Source organism: Acomys minous (genome assembly GCF_964271855.1).
Source record: "Acomys minous genome assembly, chromosome: 13".
Classification (NCBI taxonomy): Eukaryota; Metazoa; Chordata; class Mammalia; order Rodentia; family Muridae; genus Acomys; species Acomys minous.
Window position 1 is genome coordinate 43,166,365 of NC_140495.1, and position 20,326 is coordinate 43,186,690.

The 20,326-nt window shown below is 43.4% G+C and overlaps 1 protein-coding gene across 1 annotated transcript in view; it reads left to right on the forward strand.

Annotated features, from left to right (window-relative positions):
- The first annotated feature begins 783 nt into the window (after positions 1-783).
- The window catches only part of MLIP (muscular LMNA interacting protein), a 265,468-nt gene continuing 245,925 nt past the window's right edge, over positions 784-20,326 (forward strand). The window contains exon 1 of the mRNA XM_084752855.1: positions 784-842. The gene's annotated coding sequence lies outside the window, so the exon portion shown is untranslated. The remainder of the gene's footprint in view (positions 843-20,326) is intronic.

Below are 20,326 nucleotides of genomic sequence, written 5' to 3' on the forward strand. Positions count from 1 at the left end.
GACCTAGGGGAGGGGAGTAGGGTAAAAGAGGGAGGGAGGAAGAACAGGAGGATAAAAATGAGGGGATAACAATTGAGATGTAATCTGAATAAATTTTTAAAAAGTATAAGGAGACTATACAGTTAATTTTTACCAGCTATGAAGCAGTCTCAAGTTCTGGGTTCAATCGCAAATATTCTGAGGAGTCATTTTTCTTTCTTTTTATTAATTTTTTTCCTTTTTTAATTAATTTATTCTTGTTACATCTCAATGGTTATCTCATCCCTTGTATCCTCCTATTCTTCCCTCCCTCCCATTTTCCCCTTATTCCTCTCCCCTATGATTGTTCCTGAGGGGGATTACCTCCCCCTGTATATGTTCATAGGGTATCAAGTCTCTTCTTGGTAACCTGCTGTCCTTCCTCTGAGTGCCACCAGGTCTCCCCTTCCAGGGGACATGGTCAAAGGTGAGGAGCCGTTTCTCACCGCCCCCACCCCCACCCCCACCCCAGGCTTTACCATGAAGGCCCAGTGGCACCTAATCATTTCCTACTTATGCTGTGTGGATATCTAAAAAGTAACCATGATGCAATGACCCCACATACTCGCTGCTGTTTCTTGTCACGGGTAGAAATCAAACACCGGTGAAGTCCCCGACTCAGCAAATACGAAAGGAACCAGACTTGAGTTTCCGTGTCTCAGCTGGGTGGGTTTGTGTTTTTTCCTTTGACCTTAAGTGTGAAATGTGGGTGGAAAGTTCTGACAAGATGTTTTTTCTTTTTAGGGTGCCTCACTGAACCCTGAAGTTGCCTCAGGGAAACAAAGAAATGCCAGGCTTACCCGGAAGGAGGTGGTCTACCCAAGGTATGACTGATGGAGAGGATACATGTCTCACACTGATGGTATTTCAGCGGTGCTTGAGGCTAGGTCACAAGCTGCAGCTCTGATTTATTTCTCTCTCTGGAATGAGACCTTTCTAGAAGCTGTGAGATTGCCTAAATTATGTGTAAATGAGGCGAAATGGTCTGTCTTAAAAGCCACCCACTTTAAAAAGGTGGGCTTGAGTCTCAAGCTATCTGCTACCAGAATGTTTAATAGCCTTTTCTAGAATGTTCTGAGTGCTTTAAAAGTGAAAAGAGATCCTCGTAATTATGGGGGGGGGGGGATAGAAAGAAAGCAGGCTCAGATGACATTTGCCTTCTAGCTGTGAAGGGTAGCCTGGGCTAGGGCCCGTCTCCTTCAGCCACATCTTTCAGATGTCTCAGTAGCTTCACGAATATTCTCTTGTTCACAGATGGAAAGTTCAAGGTTATACTTTTACTTGGCCCTTTTCTGGGTCATGTGATACCCAGCCTGAATGCACATCAGTACATGTTGGCCCTCACCACGGTGCCTGGATGTGTTTGTGTATTGCCAGTGTCATTCCTTTGGTGTTGATGCCGTTTAATACTCTGTGTTCTGAACAGGGCTTTCTTCCTCTGTGGCCATATACCAGCCACTTAAGGCAGATCAAAACAAAATAAAAAGTTAACTACAAATATCAGACAGTAGTGTACTAAAAATTGAATGATATAGGAATTGATTCTCAGTGTTCAGCGGCAGCCAGTGGGAACCCATGTCAAGAGAGAAGATGTCTATTTAGTTTAGAGGTGGCTGTGACAAGTTTTTACTGTTGGTAGGTTCTGTAACTGTTTGAAGTGTGTAAACCGGGAAGCAGCACCTGACCTAACTCTTCCGAGGGCTGCTACAAAGCCCACAGGAGCTCAAGGAAGGCAGTGATGAAGAGACACACTGATCACCCAAAGCCCGGGGCTGTGGCGCAGCTGTGCTGTACTACAGAGTCTTGCTAACTTCCTCTTATGAGAGAAACGTGTTTGTGTGTTTACTTACCCAGGGCCCACGTATAATCTACAGATGACAGGTCTTCCCAGAGAAAACCTAATAGCATTGATCATCTGAAGCAGCTTTTAAAGCACATGTTTAACCTTCATTAGTGTGAGGAGATGCCGGACCCTGCCTCCGGAGTGGCACTGTGCTCACAATAGCCTCTGGCCACATGTAGTGACTGTGCGCTGGTAACGGGCACCAATTGTGAAATGCTACACAGATAGCACACACCTTGGATTTTGAAGGCAATGTAAAAGTACAAAGATTGAGTTGTTAATGTTTCTAAATTTAATTACGTTGGGATGAAGCACAGGAGGGAAATTTACTTCTATTTTTATTTTTCGAAGGACTACCAGAGAATCTAAAGGTACACATGTGACTTGTATTATTGTTCTGCTGGACAGTGATTGGTCAGAATTTATAAGGACACGAAGACGTCACGCAGGGAGGACATTGCATGCTGGGGCCAGTGCTTTAGGGGAGTAGGTGCAGCTGGCAAGCAGGTGGCCCTACAAAGGATCAAAGGAGTCAGCCAGGGAGTAAGTCTTCGACAACTACAAGAAAAGGCAGGTCAGGAAGGCAGAAGTTTGCCCAGGCAGGGAGCAAAGCTTTGAGATTTACTGAGGGTTGGGGTGAGGACTGGGGATGGGGGGCAGGATCTACCTTGGACACAGAGGAAAGGAGAAAAGAAAGGGACACAGAAGCCTGGGAAACATAGAAATGTTATTTTCATAGTTCCTATGGATGGAGGTCAAGTTCTGTGAAGCCTACCTAGGATGCTATCGTATCACTTGAATGACAAGCCTACTTAGAAATAATGCTTTAATGTTAGACGTGTGTTACCTCAAGGTTCCAACAGATGGCACTGTGTTCTAGGACTGAGAAAAAGGCAAATTCTTGGTTTAGTTGTACTTAAAAATTCAAAATATCACTGCTGTCATTTTTGAGCTTGCAAGCCAAACATGTGTATATCTATTTATTTATAAATATCACACACATACACACACACACACACACACACACACACACACACACACACACACGCGCGCGCGCGGCACAAACACCATGGTTGGGAGTGGTCACTGGATTTCAGCGAGTGAGTTCTTAAAAGGACAAGTTCTGGTAATTACATCAATATGATATGTTAAATCATTTGGTTAGCCATGTACAGTGTAGTATGCATAAGGAAACTTGGTTTAGGAGCTAATAATTTCTGCAGTGGCTGTGACCTTATAACTAGGTTGAGTATTAGTCTTATCTCACCTGGATACAAACAGAATGATATTTCTCTTCAATTGGCATTGACTTCTTTTATGTTCCCTGAGGCCTCATGCTGCCTTTTAAATATAGTCTCTGGGTGGGTATGCTAACATTTTAGACAGTTGTAGATAATTTAAAAAGCCACCTCAGTACAACTTAAATTATAATGGAAAATATAATTTAAAGTTCTCTTCTGAAGTGGATACAAAGTCCCGCACCAAGTCAAAAAGCTATTGGAAAAGGGAGACTCAGATCTCTTCAGTGGAGTGATGTTAGGCAGGTCGGTTACACTCCATGACTAGTGAGCGAGGGTGAGGGTGAGGGTGAGGGCAACGGAGAGAGATGGAGAGAGAGACTGAGAGAGATTGGTCCTCCGCAGCAGGCATCAGAACCAGGTGGTGGGGAAGTCTTAGTAAATACAAGGCATGCTTGCCTTTCGGGAGTCCAAGGCTTTTTTTTTTTTTTTTTTTTTTTTTTTTTTTTTTTTTTTTTTGAGAACGTGAAAGCATACCTTGTCCTTGCTGAATTTTGGTGCTATGGCATACTGGAAGAACGGAAGTGACGTTAGGACCACAGGCTCTCTAAAGGGACTAGTTCCTTGGAGTCCTTCTGAAGACTGCTTGCAACATTTCAAAGTCCATAAATTGTGACCGCATGCCGCGAGGTGCCCTTTAAACCCAAGAGATGGCTCTGAGGCTTTGGCGCCTGGCTTTTTTTTACGAGTGGGTTGCTTGATTTGTTAACTTTATAGGAGCGAGGCTTTGATTGTATGTGATATATCAAAGCTCAGGGCAGACTTTAGGAGAGTCTCACCGAGGCTAATGAAGCTCTCAGCCACAAACCGGGATAAAGAATAACCGGCCAGGCAAAGAAGCTGATGGATCATTTCGATTCCTTGTCCAAGTCCCTACGCGAATCACTGTGTTAGTCAAGACCGTGATGGGCTGCTCTTGCCCGGCACAGTTGGAACACACTTCCTGTTTCTTCTGCTTCTTCGCAGGTGCTGGAGGAGCTACGTTTACAGTCTTCCTAGGTAGGGCGCCACAGGGTGTCACAGGGCAGACCATGACCCCATGACCCCAGGATTCCATCCATCCTTCTGAGCTTACTCACTCACTGAGTCGGGAGGGAGCCCATATCTTCAGCACTTCGAGGGTTGTATTCTGTGACAGTTAGGGGAACAAGAGATCGTATAGAGGTTTTTTTTTTATTAACCAGTTCAACACTGGAAGTTATGAAGTAAATGTGGCCTGATGAGGTCACTTTTGCTTTTTAGGAAAGCGCTCCCACAAATCTAGGCTTTTGAGCTAGGGTCTTCTTGTATTGGCTCAGGTTGACCTCAAACTGAACCTCCTGAGACAGCTCTCTCTGTCCCCCAGGGGTGGGGCTTCATGTGTGTTTTGGCAAAGTTGGCACTATTTTGATAACAGTATTTGAGCCACTGTTTAATTGTTTTACTTCCTGTCAAATTGTTTAATTTCCCAAGCCTCCGTGTTGGAGTCACAGACAATGGTTTTCCTTGCACTAAAGAGAAATTCATTTGTAGGTTAGTCTTTAGTGACAACAGTGCACACCACGGCTACTGTTGAGAAATGTAAAGTCGGTGTGAGCATTCACTTTTTCATAGCTCTGTGTAGGTGATATGTGTGCTGTGTGATGTTTGTCATGTCACTGGAGCAGAGTCTAAGAGATCTGCTGTCTGGTGACTGGCTTATAGCAATGAATTGTCATTAATTTGCTGGTTTTACTTAGGATAAAGGTTCCATAATTTTACTATTAGTGACATTTGTAAACTTGTCATTAGTGTCCACTGATCCCTCAGAGTCAACCAACCTGCCCGGCGACACATAACTTCGTAATCTTTTATTTTATTTTTACTTACGTTGTAGCATATTCCTTATTGCATTTGTATGCTCTGCAAGCATTTTGGAGGGGTGGGAAAGATAAGACCCTGATATTAATGAAAATGTCTATGAGTTGTATACATATTAAATCATTTAAATGCATTATCTGTTATACTAACATTCACACAAAAACATACAAAATTATAGTTTTTAAACACATGAAGCAGAAAGAAAAAGAATAAGTTTATGCGGGAATTCCTGCAGGCGTCATGACTAGCAGCAGAGAAACAATCGACAAAGAGGTGGGAACGAAAACTCAGTTCAGCTTGACGTCATCAGCTAGGATGGGTTGCGTTTTGGGATTCTGATGTCAGGCAGATTATTGGAAGCATATGTAAACAGAGTGCAATCTGGAAAAAAAAAGTTTCCAGGCAACACTCATGCCAGTTCCAGGTGCACAGTGAAGCTTAAGGCTCCTTTGCAAAGCACATGTGACTGTGGAGATAGCTCTGTAGCTTAAAAACCTAGAATCTGGTGTGGTCTCTGACCAAGATAGCCTAGCATAGAGGTCAGCAGGCTGTAAAATACACATGACCTCCACCCCCACTTCAAGGATGAATTCTACTCACTGGGAGCTGAAGAGAAAGATCCAGGGATGGAGAGCCTGGGATAGACAATTCCTGGGGGGATTTGGATGAGGTCCAGAGCGATAGAGAGCAAAGGTCACCAGGTCATTATCAGCATCGACAATCAGCTTTCTGGCTGGCAAGCAGGAATTTTAATTCCTGCATCTAGGAGACACCCCTGCATGGTTAACAATCCCAGTTCCCCTGGTGCGTATCTGTGCACAGATAAGGACCTCGCGCCTTCTGCAAGTTTAGCTGAAGATCATGTCTCCACGCTAATCCTGAGCCATGGCAAGGACACCAGTCAGAACTAAGCTGCTTTCATGGTGGTGATGAAATGAAAACAAAACCAACAGCATCCTGGAATGAGCTGTTCCGAGTCACCTATTCGTTGTTGTTGTTTTAATAAGAAATCAAGAGATTGCTTCCAGGGCAAAAATTAATTCTAAATGGTTTTCAACATCTGAAATTAGAAATCATTTAGTCATGTGTGGGAGTGCTCATCCCAAATATCTGTGAAAACATGTAAGTGGGTGTCTGCTTGATTTATGCCTGTTTGTGTGGATGCTTTCTTGGCAAAGTCAAATGTTCACTTCAGAGCCTAGGACCTGACAAAATATTCACTTCCCCTCTCTCCTCTCTCCCTCCCTCCCCGCCTCCCCCTCTCTTACACCACACACACACACACACACACACACACACACACACACACACACACACACACACACACACACACACACATATACACTGAACAATTTGTCTGTGGACATTCCCAAAGCGTTGGCAACTATGTAGAAGCAATTTCATTTGATCCCCTTCGTGGCAGCTCCTGTATGGAAGGTCACAGACAGTTTTCTTTCACATCAATTTGAAACCAGTATGCAAACCACCTGTTCATATGCTGAATGAATAGGACAGTTATGTGAATTAGCATTGAGAGCCGCTGAGGAAACTTGCCTAATGATGCCTATTATGTATAATTGTCTCAGTCAGTTCAAGACCGGTATCTTCCCTCCTTTGGCTCCCGAGTGTGGTTTTGTGAATGTCCAGCAGGGGGCATGGTGATGCCAGCTGATAGTTCTGCCGTTCAGTTTTCTGTTCTTTGGGGCTCCTCACACCCTGCCCCATATTCCCAAGGAGAGTTTGCTTTGAATGTTTTTCTAGGATTCCATACTTTTTAGAATAGCTGGGAAAAACTTATCATGTTTTCAAAGACATCATTTCACTTGATCTTTACATTTTTTTCCCAAGGAATGTACTGTCCACATTTTATGGATAAAGAAATTCTAAGAGGCTAGAGGGCTTTCAGTAAGAAGTAGGAGGCAAATGTCAGTCCTCTGACTTCTACTCAGAATGAGATATAGTATGTTTTGTCAGCCTTAGGCACACCCAGACTGAATTGACTCAATTTATTTTATTTACTCATTGTGTGTGTGTGTGTGTGTGTGTGTGTGTGTGTGCGCACACACACACATGAAAGTATGTCGGCAGTCCTGTGCCACTCAGAGCATGTGGAAGTCAGAGATCAACTTTTACGAGTTGGTCTCCTCCTTCCTTGATATGGGTCCTGGGATTGCCCCTCAGGCCATCAGGCTGTGCCCACTGAGCCATCTCACTGTGGGCTGAATATGTTGCGAATCCACTCTTGCTGTTCTAGAGCCTGTCCAGGTGGGTCCTGCAGAGCCAGGGCTGCAGCTCAGTGTAAATAATACCGTGGCTGCATTGTACCTCAGACTACCTTCCTTGTTAGAATCCTCTGGACCCTCCTAGGACTGGAGTTACAGACCGGTGTGAGCTGCCCTGTAGCTGTTATAATCCAAGCTGAGTCCTCTGGAAGAGTACTCAGTGCTTTTAACATCAGAGCCACCTCAACATCCCCTTGGCTCCATTTATACTTGAAAGAAGTCCCAAGCGGAGGTCACCAAAATGGTTTAAGCTAGGGATCTTGACTTAGGTTAAAGAATGAAAAGGCAGGAAAAAATACAGAACACAGCAGATGCGAGACCAGGGGAAGTCGCAGACAGAGCAGACGGAATCAGCCAGTCAAGAAAAGCTTTGATAGTGATGAAGAGACAGAGACGCAGCGAGGCAGACAGAGATAAAGACTCTTCACAGAGGCAAGGGGGGGGACTTGGAAGCTGGAAAGAGGGGCCGTCATCTGCTGACTTAGGGTTGGTCCCTTTGAATAAAGATAGGAAAGCTGATAGGCCCACCTACAATTTTGAGATAAAGGTGCTTTGACCCAGCTTTGTATTGTAGGACTATTGGCAGGAGGAAAAATCCCTCCAGGCTTTGTCTTAAGCTTTTAGGTGGGTGTCTCAGTAGAGCATGGAGAAGCTAGTGGCCAGCCATCCTTCTATTTGACGTTCCCCTACTTATGTGTCTACCCACCAGGGACCCGCCTAACTCCTTAGTCTCCACTGGCACGGTGGTCTTGGTGCAGCCCGTGGTGTGCCTTGCCTTAAGAAACCTGATAAAGAAAAGCTTTGACTTTGTAGTGTGGCGTGGGGCCTCAGATATGTAGTTTTCATGATGAGGATGTTTGTTTTTTGGGGGAAGAGCCTGGAGGAGCTGTCTATACCCCTCTCAGCATCAGCCAGCTAAAGGAGATGCTGTCACCTAACAAACAGCCGAGCCATCCTTGGGTCGTTTTTACTGTTTGTGGTCCAGCAGCTTTGATTTGTGGAGGTGGATGATGCTCACTCTTGCTTCCTTAGATCTCACTGCCTTAGCTGGTGTGGCTTTCTGTGGTTTCACATTTTGCATCTTCTTCTGTATCCCCTGACTATCCGTATGCATCCTTTCCCCATCTTGTCTTCCTTCCTTATTTCCTTTCTCTATTATATTCTGAATTTAACTTCCTGCAAACATATAATTATCACTACATTTAAAAGTAGGTTTTTTTTTTACATAAAGGATTTTTTTTGTTTTGTTTTCTAAATGTTTGTACATTTTATCTACTTTTTAAATGCTGTTTCCCCAGTCACCCCATGTCTGGATGACATATTGTGTATTATGCTCACAGGATTCCTCCTATATGAATTTCCTGGGAGTATTTCTTCCCAGATAAGTGCAATTCTAGATCAGATGCAGAAGACTAGGTAGTAGCATTAGCATCTCTGGCGCTGACTCCTAAAGATGGCTACATAGCAGAAGGTGGCCAGCAGGGGTCAGTGTCTCCCAGCAGAACACAAGCACTGGCACCCTCGTGGCTTGTTCCTTTATGAAAGTTTGCTTCTTTGAATGGATCTTTGCAGGAGCAAAATCTAACTTCTTGTACGTTTTAAGCAAACTCTTGGTTGGCTTACGGAGAAGAATCATCTCAGTCTGGCACAAATTCACACCCAGCGTTTCCTACTGATTTCCCCCTTGTTAAAAACACTGGCTGGGATAGTGTGTAAACACTTGAGCATCAATCATTAAATAGGTGGTTCAAATGTTAACTTTTCCTTGAAGTTTGATTGACTCACAGCTGTGAACACAGGACCAACAGTGTCCCCTTGATGTGCAAAGTGTATCCCAGGCCCTGGAACTTTAAGTCGTTAACACACATAGGGAAGGGATTTATTCATAGAGTCACAGATGTAAAGGAAAAGATGAGAATTAGGACCAAATCAAGGGCCAACATGTCCAGGTCTTCATTAAGTCTAAGCATTGGGCTGGGGGACTGAGTTGCAGTATGGAGCTACTGGTGACTTTCTTGATCTCGGCAATAACCTGGAACTAGTCATCTGTCCTGATGCTCAGATAGAGGGGCAAAAGTAGCATGGGTCTCCGGCAGGCAGGCAGAATCCACATATGCTCACCAATGGTTATCTTCAGTGTGATTCCCTTGGAGATGAAGTACAGTGACATCTCATAGCTGGGGGATAAAGATGGCCGTGCTAGAGAAGGAGAGAAACTCCCGGGGAAGCTTGATGGAGGGGCGGGGGGAGGGGGAGAGGGGGGGAGAGGGGGGGAGAGGGGGGGAGAGGGGGGGCTGCTCATGGTCCTTGTTTGCTTGTGGTCGTTGCCCCTTGGGCAGCCACAGTGACAGAGAGCGTGCCTAGTGTCCTGATTATATAACAGCTGGAGGGCGCTTGCCCATGCTGGCTGCAGTTTAGTGTCCAACCAACTAGCAAGCCAGCGATCTCCCTGGTTTTCATTTTTGTGGCTTCCCAAGGAGTGTGGGGGGGACACTCTGTGGCTGTCACTGCCTTTTACTACATGGCTCACTGGCCAGAGAGAGCTGAAGTTGTAGGCCAAGCATCAGAAAGCCAACGGTGGCTCTCCAGAGGGAAACCTTGGCTGATAAAACCAGATTTAATAAGCGCGGGGACAAGCCCAAGGCAAGCCCCTCAGAGCTTGCTTTGTTGTAATTTTTTTCAACGTGGCTTGGGAATGCTGACTGACTTGGGCATGGAATTGGTAGTGCTTTTGACGGAAGCAGCTGGGCTTGCGCCCTGTGCAGCTGGTTCACAGCGGTGCAGCAGAAATGGCGGTGCCTTGCCCTCTCCTTCAGAACAGGTCTCGCTGGCCAACCGTGGCGAGTGTGGCCCATAGCTAGATGATCAATGTTGTTTCCTGTGTCCCCCTCCACTCCAGGGGCCACCTTCAGTGGCTGAGGTGGAGGCTGGGAGGAAAACAAAGTTCCTTACATCCCAAGTAGCCTGCCTGCCTGAGGTGTATTGACTTTCCCCTGTGCCTAATCCATTCCTGTCCCAATCCTCCACAGACATCGATCCCATGTCCGTCTCAGCAACCGCAACAAGCAACTTGTCTCATCTGCTTGGAGAACCTACCATGGGGGAAGTAATCAGACCCATAAAGTAAACATTTAAGGTCCTTTTGAGGCATTTCCATTTTCAAATCTTACACAAGAGTTAAAAAAAAAAAAGGGTTTTTTTTCTCAATGTCTCAGGAAGGAAAAAGTTGTCGAATGTTAATATTGTGACAACTTACAGTAAATTGACTCTCAAGATAGCTCACTCAACTGCATTTTACAATGGGAAGAAAAGGTTACCAGATTTTTGATTCATAAGCCTTCAAAAATCATATATTTGAAGGGTTACAAACAATTCCTTATTAATAATTACCCTAATATTTAAGAGAGTTTCTACTTGTGTTTGGGATTCCACCAATCTTTCTAGTAGTTTCAAAACAGCCATGCATCGGCCAGCTGTTGTTATGGGAAGGGCCATGCTTCCCCGCCCCCGCCCCCTCAAGAAATCCTGTAGGGTTCTAGGATGAGCAAGATGAAGTGAGAGAGGGGAGGAGGGAGATGGTGGTTCCTCTTGGTACACAGGACTTCATTCTGTTGCCATGGCAACTTTGGTTCTGTCTCTTCCTGGTTCTGCTCTTGACCTTTTAATTTTCTAACTGGCTTAGTCGGAGACCCGTTGGAACCTATGGATTGGATCAGAAAAGGGAGGCGTCTGAAGGAATAAATGCCTATTTACTTATCTTTGAGACAGTGTCTCTTGCATCCTAGGCTGCTTGAACTCACTATGTAGTCTTGGATGACCTTGAACTCTTACCCTCCCTTGTCCATCTCCCAGCAGCTGGGAGTATAGGCACCGTGGAGGTCTGGCTGTTAGAATGCGCTATCTTGCCTTGAAGGTGCTGTAGAAGTACCAAGCAGGGTTAACAGTGGACCAGTTTGTGGCCCTGGTAAATTGACTTCTGAGCACTTGAGGATGATCATAAGCTAAAAAGTGCAACCTAAAAAGTAATGCACATATGCAACCCCCTGGGTTACAGAAAGCATGAAAAATGTATGATTTAACAGTTAGAAGGAGCAGTTCAGCCCAAGTGAGATTTAGAACTGGCTTTTGATATGATGCTCTGCCAAGATAGCCTGGATCCCACAGGGACTGGACTTTGGATGTAAGTTAGGGTGATGATAGCATCTTGTTCTTATGTGTATTTCAGGAAACATTCTTATTAGAACCATCTCCTAGAAGAAAGAGAGTTATATTAAAAAGATTGTGACATGAGTTAGTTTTCAGTAATACAGAATGATGAAAAAAAAGCCACATCTGTGGATCTTGCTTGGAAATTTTTATTAAGAGTGAACACATAAAAAAAAAAGAGACCATCACTAAGAAATTTGAGTTTCATTTCTGGGATTTACCAACCAGAATAATCTGATATAATTCTGCTGAAAAAAGGTGACACGTGTTTTTACTCTGTGAGTTGTTGACACTGGTGTGTGCTCCTAGTGGGACTCCTTTAAGTGTTATATAATATGGAAAAAAGAAGGAAGCTATGAACTTTTTCCTCAGTTATATTCTAAAACATTTAGAAGCATTTCCTCACAATGTCACCAAGGGGGAACATTTCTTGTTTCTTCTTTGGAGACAGAGTTTCTCTGTGTAGCCTTGGCTGTCCTGGACTCCCTTTATAGACCAGGCTGGCCTTGAACTCATGGAGATCCATCTGCCTTTGTCTCCTTGAGTGCTGGGATTACAGGTGACTGTCACTATGCTAGATCAAACTATCTTTTTTTTTATTAATTTATTCACTTTACATTCCAATTGCAGCCCCCTCCTTTGTCTTCTCCTGGTCCCCCCCTCCCTCCCTCCCTCTCTCCCTCCTCCCCCCTCCTCCCTGACCCCTAGTCCTCAGAAAGGGGAAGCCTTTTCCCCTTACCAACCGATCCCAGGTTATCACATCTCCTCAGGACTACCTGTATCCTCTTCTTCTGTGGCCTGGCAAGGCCATCTCGCCAGGGGGAAATGATTAAAAGTGCAGGCAACAGAGTTTATGTTGGAGACAGCTCCTGGTCCCCTTACTAGGTGACCTACATGGAGCCTGAGATGACTATCAGCCACACCTGGGCAGGGAGCTTAGGTCCTCTCCATGCCTGGTCCTTGGTGCATCAGTGCCCACAGCCCCCACACCCCCCCATCCCCTGGGCTATACTGTTTTTAAAAACTTTTTACTTTTCCTATTTATTCAGATTCCGAATAGAAATTATAGACTTCAGCTGAGTGGTTTTCATTTCCGGCACACTCAATTGGGCAGCTCACAGTTTCCTGTGTCTGGAACCAGCGGGTCTCTCACAAGCTGGTTGGCCTCCCTTGTGATGTTTTGAGTAGAAAAACCAGAGTGAATTTAGCCCCAGCTGGCCTGGCCTGGCCACTATTTTTTTCTTTTCTCATTTCAGTTTCTGACCTTTTAAAGGGTTTCTTCTTTTATTCCACCATCAGTGTTCATGTCTGCTGATCTTCTCTTCTCCTGTCCTGTTAGTTTTGCCTGTGTGTGTTTGAGTGTGTGTGTGTGTGTGTGTGTGTGTTATCTCCTTGAATGAGACAGATTTCTGCTCACTAGAAGTGCTGATCACACTTTATAGCCGCCTTGATTGCACTTCATCTAGAGTGTTTTACCTGAGATAAATGCTGTTGTTCAGCCTTGTCCTCTCTATAGCTCAGAGCAGGAGCCCAAAAGGCACCATTTTTTTTTCTTTTTTAGCAGTCACTAAATCATAGAAAAATGTGACATGTGTCTGGGGGAAAAAAACAGGGCGCTTTAGAGTGGTCTTTATTCTCCCTGTTATTGTTACGGTTTTTAGCTTTGAGTATGAGTGCTCAGTTTTCAATTCCCACCGAGGATGCTCTTATTTTATTGTAAAACTTCAGTGAAACCCCCCAGTCTTTTTTTGCCCCCCCCCAACCCCACTTGATCATACTGGTATCCAGAGGATCTCGCAGAACATGGCCAGGTCTTTCCAGTGCCTCCTAGCTGCGGTCTCTCTCACTCTCGACTTATCGGACCCTTATGACTGGCTCTCTGGAAGTTAAATATTGATATTAAGGAAGCTAAGACACTCCAGGGCCCAGAGATTCAACATCACCCTGGGGCTTTATAGTCAGCCTTTGAAAAGTAAGACCACTGCTACCAGCCAATGAAATTTATTGGAAGGATTCCTACCGGAGAAGAGTGTCCCCGGAGGTTAGGAGTCCTCGTCACCTCCGGGCCACAGACATTGCCTTTTCTTCCCTGTACATCACTGAGACAGCTCATTTCATTAGCTGTGATTTTAGCACCCTTGAAAGATGGATTTATCTCCAGTCTAAGCAAACACTGCATCTCTTCAGTCTGTCTATGGCTAATTGAGCCAGGCATGAGATAGGATAATCTTAACCAATGGGTGTTTATTCCTCAAGTCATACATTCTACTTGTGAGGCAGTTGTCAATATATATATGTGTGTGTATATATATGTGTATATATATGTGTATATATACCTGGCTTTATGGTGGAGCTTCGCAACCACAGCTTTATACAGACCCCTTCGATATCATCTTAAGACAAGCCAGCTGTATTCTAGCTGGGATGAAGTCACCTTTGTCCTAAACCATAAACACATCCTTTTAACAAAAGTCTTACTGCCAACCGGTAACACACACACATCCATCCATCACACCCTCCAACTTCACAAATGGCACTCTGAAACTTCTCTGCCCTGCCAGCCTCTGCCTTCGGTCTCACAGCATACAGTGAGGGTCTCTGTCCACTGGGACTGGGTCACACCAGAACCCCTTCCGCGTTCCTCATTTTCTGATTCTTCTCTCACGGTGAGAGCCATGGCTTCCTAGAGCTTCCACATACCCGTTCATTTCCTCAGTCCTACAGCACATCTGCAACATAGCACCTTTGCTCATATAAAACATACCAAAAAAAAAAATCAATAAACAAACCGACTGGGATGAGTCCACGTTCTCCATTTCCCTGTTCTCCCATTTCCTCATCCTGACCATGACCGAGGGCATAAAAGGTTGTGATGAAAATTATATAATAGCAAGTTATTATTACATGATAAATCCGCTTACGTGTCTTTGAGAAGCAGTTTTGATCCTCTGCTCTGATTATAGTTTTCATTTGACACACACTTGAGCTAATGTGTGGCGGTGACCCCTCTTTGCCCCGTTGCCTTTGTTTTCACAGCTGAGGAAACTTTAGTCGTTCAGAAAAATATTTTCTTTCTCTTTACATTTATTTATCCATTTACGATGTCATGCATCTATATACTGTATTTTGATCACCCCCACCCACTGTCCTCTCTTACCTGCTCCTGTCAAATCTCTTCCTAGCAAGTTCCCTTTTGCTTTCATGTCTTTTGTTCTTTTGTGTCTTGCTGCGTTGAGTTAGAGGTGCTCCCGTGAGGTTATGGGCTGAGATGGGTTGTTTATTGAGCTTTCCAGTGGCTACCCCACTAAACGATGTGACCCCCTTCCTTCCCGAGCAACCACAACTGCCTACAGCTCCTCAGGGAAGAGAGAAACCTCATAGGCCCCTCCATGCTCTACAAGGGAAAGTCCATGGCCACAGTCTCACGCTGGTAACCACTGCTCGTATGTGGTCATGGATGCTGGTGTGTGCTCATCATGGATGCTGGTGTGTGCTCATGGATGCCACAGCCACTTTGTGTCCAGAGGACAGTGTTTCACTCCCCCCCCTTTTGCATTCTCCACTCTGACATTCCTTCTGCCCCACATCTGTGATGGTCTTTGAGCCTTTTTAATGAGTACGTTAAACATTAACTTGCTTTCAAAAGTAAAAAGGTAAAGGCAGCCAGATTGGGAAAGTGTTCCTCCTCCTCCAGTGGTAATATATGCAAGGCTTGCCTCTCTGTGCTCCCGACTATGATTTATAAATTTTCCAAATCTGATTGCCGAGTAGTATTTTTTTTTATTTTAGTCACTGTACATTATTATAGTATTGATGAATATCTTTTTATGTATGTAAGGAAACATTTCAACTCCTTTTGTAAGTTACCTATTTTGTTTTTTCTCATTTATTGATAGTGCTTTTCTTAGTCCCCTTAACTTTAAAGTTTTTTCTTCATATGTTTATCTTAGCCACCCTTATCTGTGATACATTAATATTATGTATATTGAAAACACTTCCTTCTGGCTTGTAGTTTGTGTTCTGACATTGCCTATGTCCCTTTTAGTCTTACAGTTAAAAACATTTAGTTCAATTTGTGACTATTTTCTTCAGTTGTCTCTGGATTTGGCTTCGATCGCATAGCTTGTGTCACAGAGGCACATACTCTTCAGCCCTGTACTTGTGTAGTTTCATTTTTTTAAACTCAGATCTTACCTTAATGTGGAATTTATTTCTCTTTATGGAGTGAGGAATTGATTAAAAAAAAAAGTCCAAATAAATAATTTGTTGTCTGGTATAATTTATATAAAATTTATCATTGTGCCAGTTATTTGAATGATGTGTAGGATTTTATATCTACTTAAGCTGTGCTGTTTTCATATCTAAATATATATGCTTCAGATATACATGTATGTTTTCATATGGCATATACACATTTGTTATATCTATCGATATATATATATATATATATATATATATATGCTTCAGATATATGTATAGATACATACACACACGATTAAGTAAATATCAGTCCTAAGATTTAAAGTTAAGCCACCACCTAAAGCCTTCCTTGTCACCATTTCTGGCGTCTGAGTCTTGCATGACAATGACAGTGGTAGCTGGCCAAACGTCTCTAGCACCTCACTTCACCTAGCACAGAAATGCTGGCTCCTGAGTCCAGCCACTAAAAGCCTTCAGGAGTCAGGGGTAGGACCCCATTTTACATCAGTTGAGGATGGAAACACAGTAGACAGCATGGATTCTGTTGCCCAGTTTTTAATCACTTCCCTGTAACAGGGCTGCCTTCTCCTGGCAGCCTGGATGAGGATGAACTCTGTCTGGATGTGCTGGGCTGGTGGGAGGGGCTTCCCTTTTCTGAGGAGAAGGGGAGGGGGGCCAGGGGGACGAGCGCGGGAGGGAGGGACCAGGAGGAGAAGGAGGCGGCTATGATCGGGATATAAAGTGGATGTATAAATCAAAATAAAATTTAAAGAAGTCTAAGAAAAGAACGTATAGGCATTATATCACACGGCAAGTAAGCATTTCAAGAATTAATGAAATTAAACAGAGAACTGCATACATTAAAAAAAGAAAAGGGAAAAAAAAAAGTACAATGCAGTAAAGATGGAGCAGAAGTTGCTGGATGCTGAGAAGAAGGGGCAGCCTGTCTAAGGCAAATATCCAGGCAGTATGTGTGATAGTCATGGTTAAATGATCTGCACGATGGCACCCACGACACAGGAGGCTGGCTCCAAGAGCTAAGGCTCCTTCTGTCGCCACTGTGGCTGCTGGAAATAAGTCCACAGTTGGTGGCTCCAGAGATGAGACTTCAGTCTCATTTGCTTATGGTATTGAGTTCTTTGGTTTTCAGTCTTTTGGGGTGACTTCTTCTTGTGACAAAACCCCAGTTAGTTTACAATGACAGGTGGCTTCTCTGACTCTGTGAGATTAGAAGTTAGATAAAAGGGGGACATTTGCGAGAGCTCAGGACGACACACTTTGTGATATGGCTTCATACAAGCCTGATGTGTTCTTTCAGAGCCAAGGGGATAAATGGTTTTACGTGTGGAGACGAAAACTAATCTGACTCCACCAGACTTCTGCTGGGCCTTGGTATGCACTGCGTGGTAGAATGCAGAGACACTTCCTCCTGGCTTGTTTGTTTGTTTGTTTACTAAATTCTCTTAGAAACATTTGTTTCCCCCCCCCCCCCTGATCATTCCTCCTTTTCTTAGCTCAGGATCTGTTGTGGTTCTAACGTCTGTTAGATCTGCTGGGCACACAGGGTGCACATGTGCACATTTTACTGTGTGATAGTAAAGTCACAGAGGGTGGGGACCACATGCTCAGCATGGTTTTAATGCTTTGCGGGCTTAAAACATCAACTTGGCATTAAGCACAGGGGCTTTTCTGTTCACTGTCCAAAAGAGCACAGCAGCAATGGAACAGTTAAACTTAGCTTTTTGGCAAAGACTTGAATATCTACCCTCTGGCTTTCCCTGGTTCTCATCTGTATTTCAGAACACGAAATTAACACGGATTTAATTTTGGTGAAATCTGCCTACTAAATGATGCTTGCAAATAACACATTCCCCCATTAGCATTTGGGGTTTTGATTAAACCATTTTGCGAGTAATTTCACATTAGTGGCTGTTAAAGAGTATAGTTTGAAAGGGAAAAATATGTTTTGCGTTTAGCACTTTGAGAGTCTCTGCATTTTATCAAAACCTATGCAAATTTTAATGCAGCTTTTTAACACACAGCCGAAGGCTCTTGAACCCGGCACTAACAATCTGCTGTGTAAAACAATCTACATTCCTTCATCGCTGAACACCGATGCGAGGCAGTGGCTCCTTTTACAACTTTGACATTGCTTTCTTGGCTTCTTAGCTCAAATTGGATGCAGCCTCTCCATGTTTATTTTGATTTATTTATTTATTTTTTTGTTTCATTGCTTTCTCCAACACTTCTAGGGCACACGGTCTGTGTCTGCCTTTGTCTCCTCATGGGCTGGTTTCTACCCATTGCTTCCTTATTGTGGAAATTTCTCCATCTTTATATGCCAACAACCTCTGGTTATCTCAAAGGTTCTTTGAGTTCTCCTGACTGGGCCCTCAGCTTCAGATGAAAGCAGCAGTTTGGTACTTCATGGTCCACAGGTTCTGTGACTCGGACACAGAAGACGGAGCCCGTGTTGATGTCCTCCATCGCTCATATATTATTTGATCCCTTTCTTTTCTTTCCCTCCCCCTGCTGCCTCTTAGACTAGTAGCTTAATATTTTTGTCATTTATATGTTTCAGGACTTATACTTTAGTTAATATCATAGGCATAGTTAAATAGGTTGTGCTGAAGTTGTTTTCAAAAGAGCAAAAACAAGTATTTAGGTCAGGTTGCCTTTTATTTGCAAAACTAACTGAAATGAGGTAAAATTATAAACTTTGAATAAAACGACCAATCAAATAAAATTGTTGGCTTATTGAAATTTCTTAATGTTTGTGCTGAGGAGATGGCTCTCTGTGTAGTCTTGCCTGTCCAAGTCTGAGGACCTAAGTTCAGATTTCCAGCATCCTTAACGTGCACCTGTACTCTTAGCACCAGAGATCTGGAGATAGGTGGGTCTGGGGCATCAGTGGTCAGTCAGATTACTCCAAGCAGGCAGAGACCCTACATGAAAGCAGACAGACAGACAGATACACACACACACACACACACACACACACACACACACACACACACACACTACTATTGATGTGCATTTTATTAAGTAGTTCATGGCACCAAAGTAACCACCATGGTATTTTTTGTTCATTATATTCTACTGGGACAAATGATGAAAATAATTGCATAGATTTTTTACTTTATTGTTTTGTGTTGCAAACCCAATTATTTGCTTTATGTATGGATGTCTTGGTTCCCAAAGTTGTTTACTGTTCATTGAAACTGAGAAACCTTTCAATTTAATAAATAACTTTTTATGTACCTGCATTTGTTCTGAGAAAGGGCAAGTAATACTAATTTATTATGTATAGCTTTTTTCCCTGAGCTTTATTAATCCACTCACAGTATAATGGATTTCTCTCAGAATAATACTATTTCCTCAAGTGAATGCTATCCCTCTTGAAATATTTTCGCTTGTAGTTTATTTTTTCAAGTTTATTTTTCTCAAATAAGAAGTCTTGTCATTATTAAGAATGATAGAATTGGTTTAAAGATGTCAGGTCACATGGCATCATAAGTCTCAGAGCTTTTTTTTTTGCTCATGGTCACAGGATGGCTGCAGCCAGTCCAAGCATTACATCTACTTTTAGCAAGGGAAGCCCCTTCCTTTACTTTGCAATTTAGGAGCTATAGGAAGCTCTTCTTGGGAGGATCTGTTATCTAACGGCACAAATGTCACATCTTCAATTTGCAATAACATCTTACTTTTCAGAAGTCTCACCTAAAACATGCATCTTAAATGAATTATCATTTAACATATATTAATTTAAGGGCTTTTGTTCACCATGTTCCAAATGATATTTAAGGGACTGAGACAATAACATATTAATGACACAGATTCTTGCTTTTATGTTTCTGGACTCATCAAGAAAGAAAGATACAAGACAGAGGACAGATAGGGTGCCTGGGCACAGTACTGTGTGAGGGAGAAGTCAGAGCGCTTGCTGCTGCAAGGCGCAGGGCAGAGTGAGGACTTACTGTACGGAGCTTGAACGGATGAGAGCTGATAGAAGATGTGGTACTAAATGCGAGGAAAGGAGCAGGGTTCCCAAAACATCAGGCACAGCATAGTCAGAACCCTGAATATTGTGCTAGAGCACAAGAATTACAAGTGGCTCTGTGCGGCTTTATTCCAGCCCCAAGGGGTGGAAATGTAAATAATCCCATCCTTTACAGTTGGGCCTTCAACTTCCCCTTGGTGGTTATGCTACAACCCTCTACATTTGTCTGGTTTTGATTGCTTAGTCCTTCATTTTGGATTCAGTATCCTGGACCCCACTGACTGCTAAGTCTGATATTTTTCTTATATTAATGTTAGTCTATAATAAAAATTATATATTGCCAGTTGGATAGCCTAGCCTGACCTAGATAACGAAGCATTTTTTTTTCCGTTTTCATCTCATGAAGCTTAAAAACAAAACAAAGCAGGACAATTCATTATGATATTGGAAAATCACAATATTTTACAGATGAGTCTAATTACCTTGGAAAAACTAGAAGGTTTGGATTGTGAAACAAGTTGATTGCACACCTGGCTTGTGTCGTGGGCCTCTGTCTCAAGTACAGAAACACACAGATCAATAAATTAAGAATGAAGAGGAGACGAGGGCTTGGTAATCCCATGCATTGTGCAGCGCATCA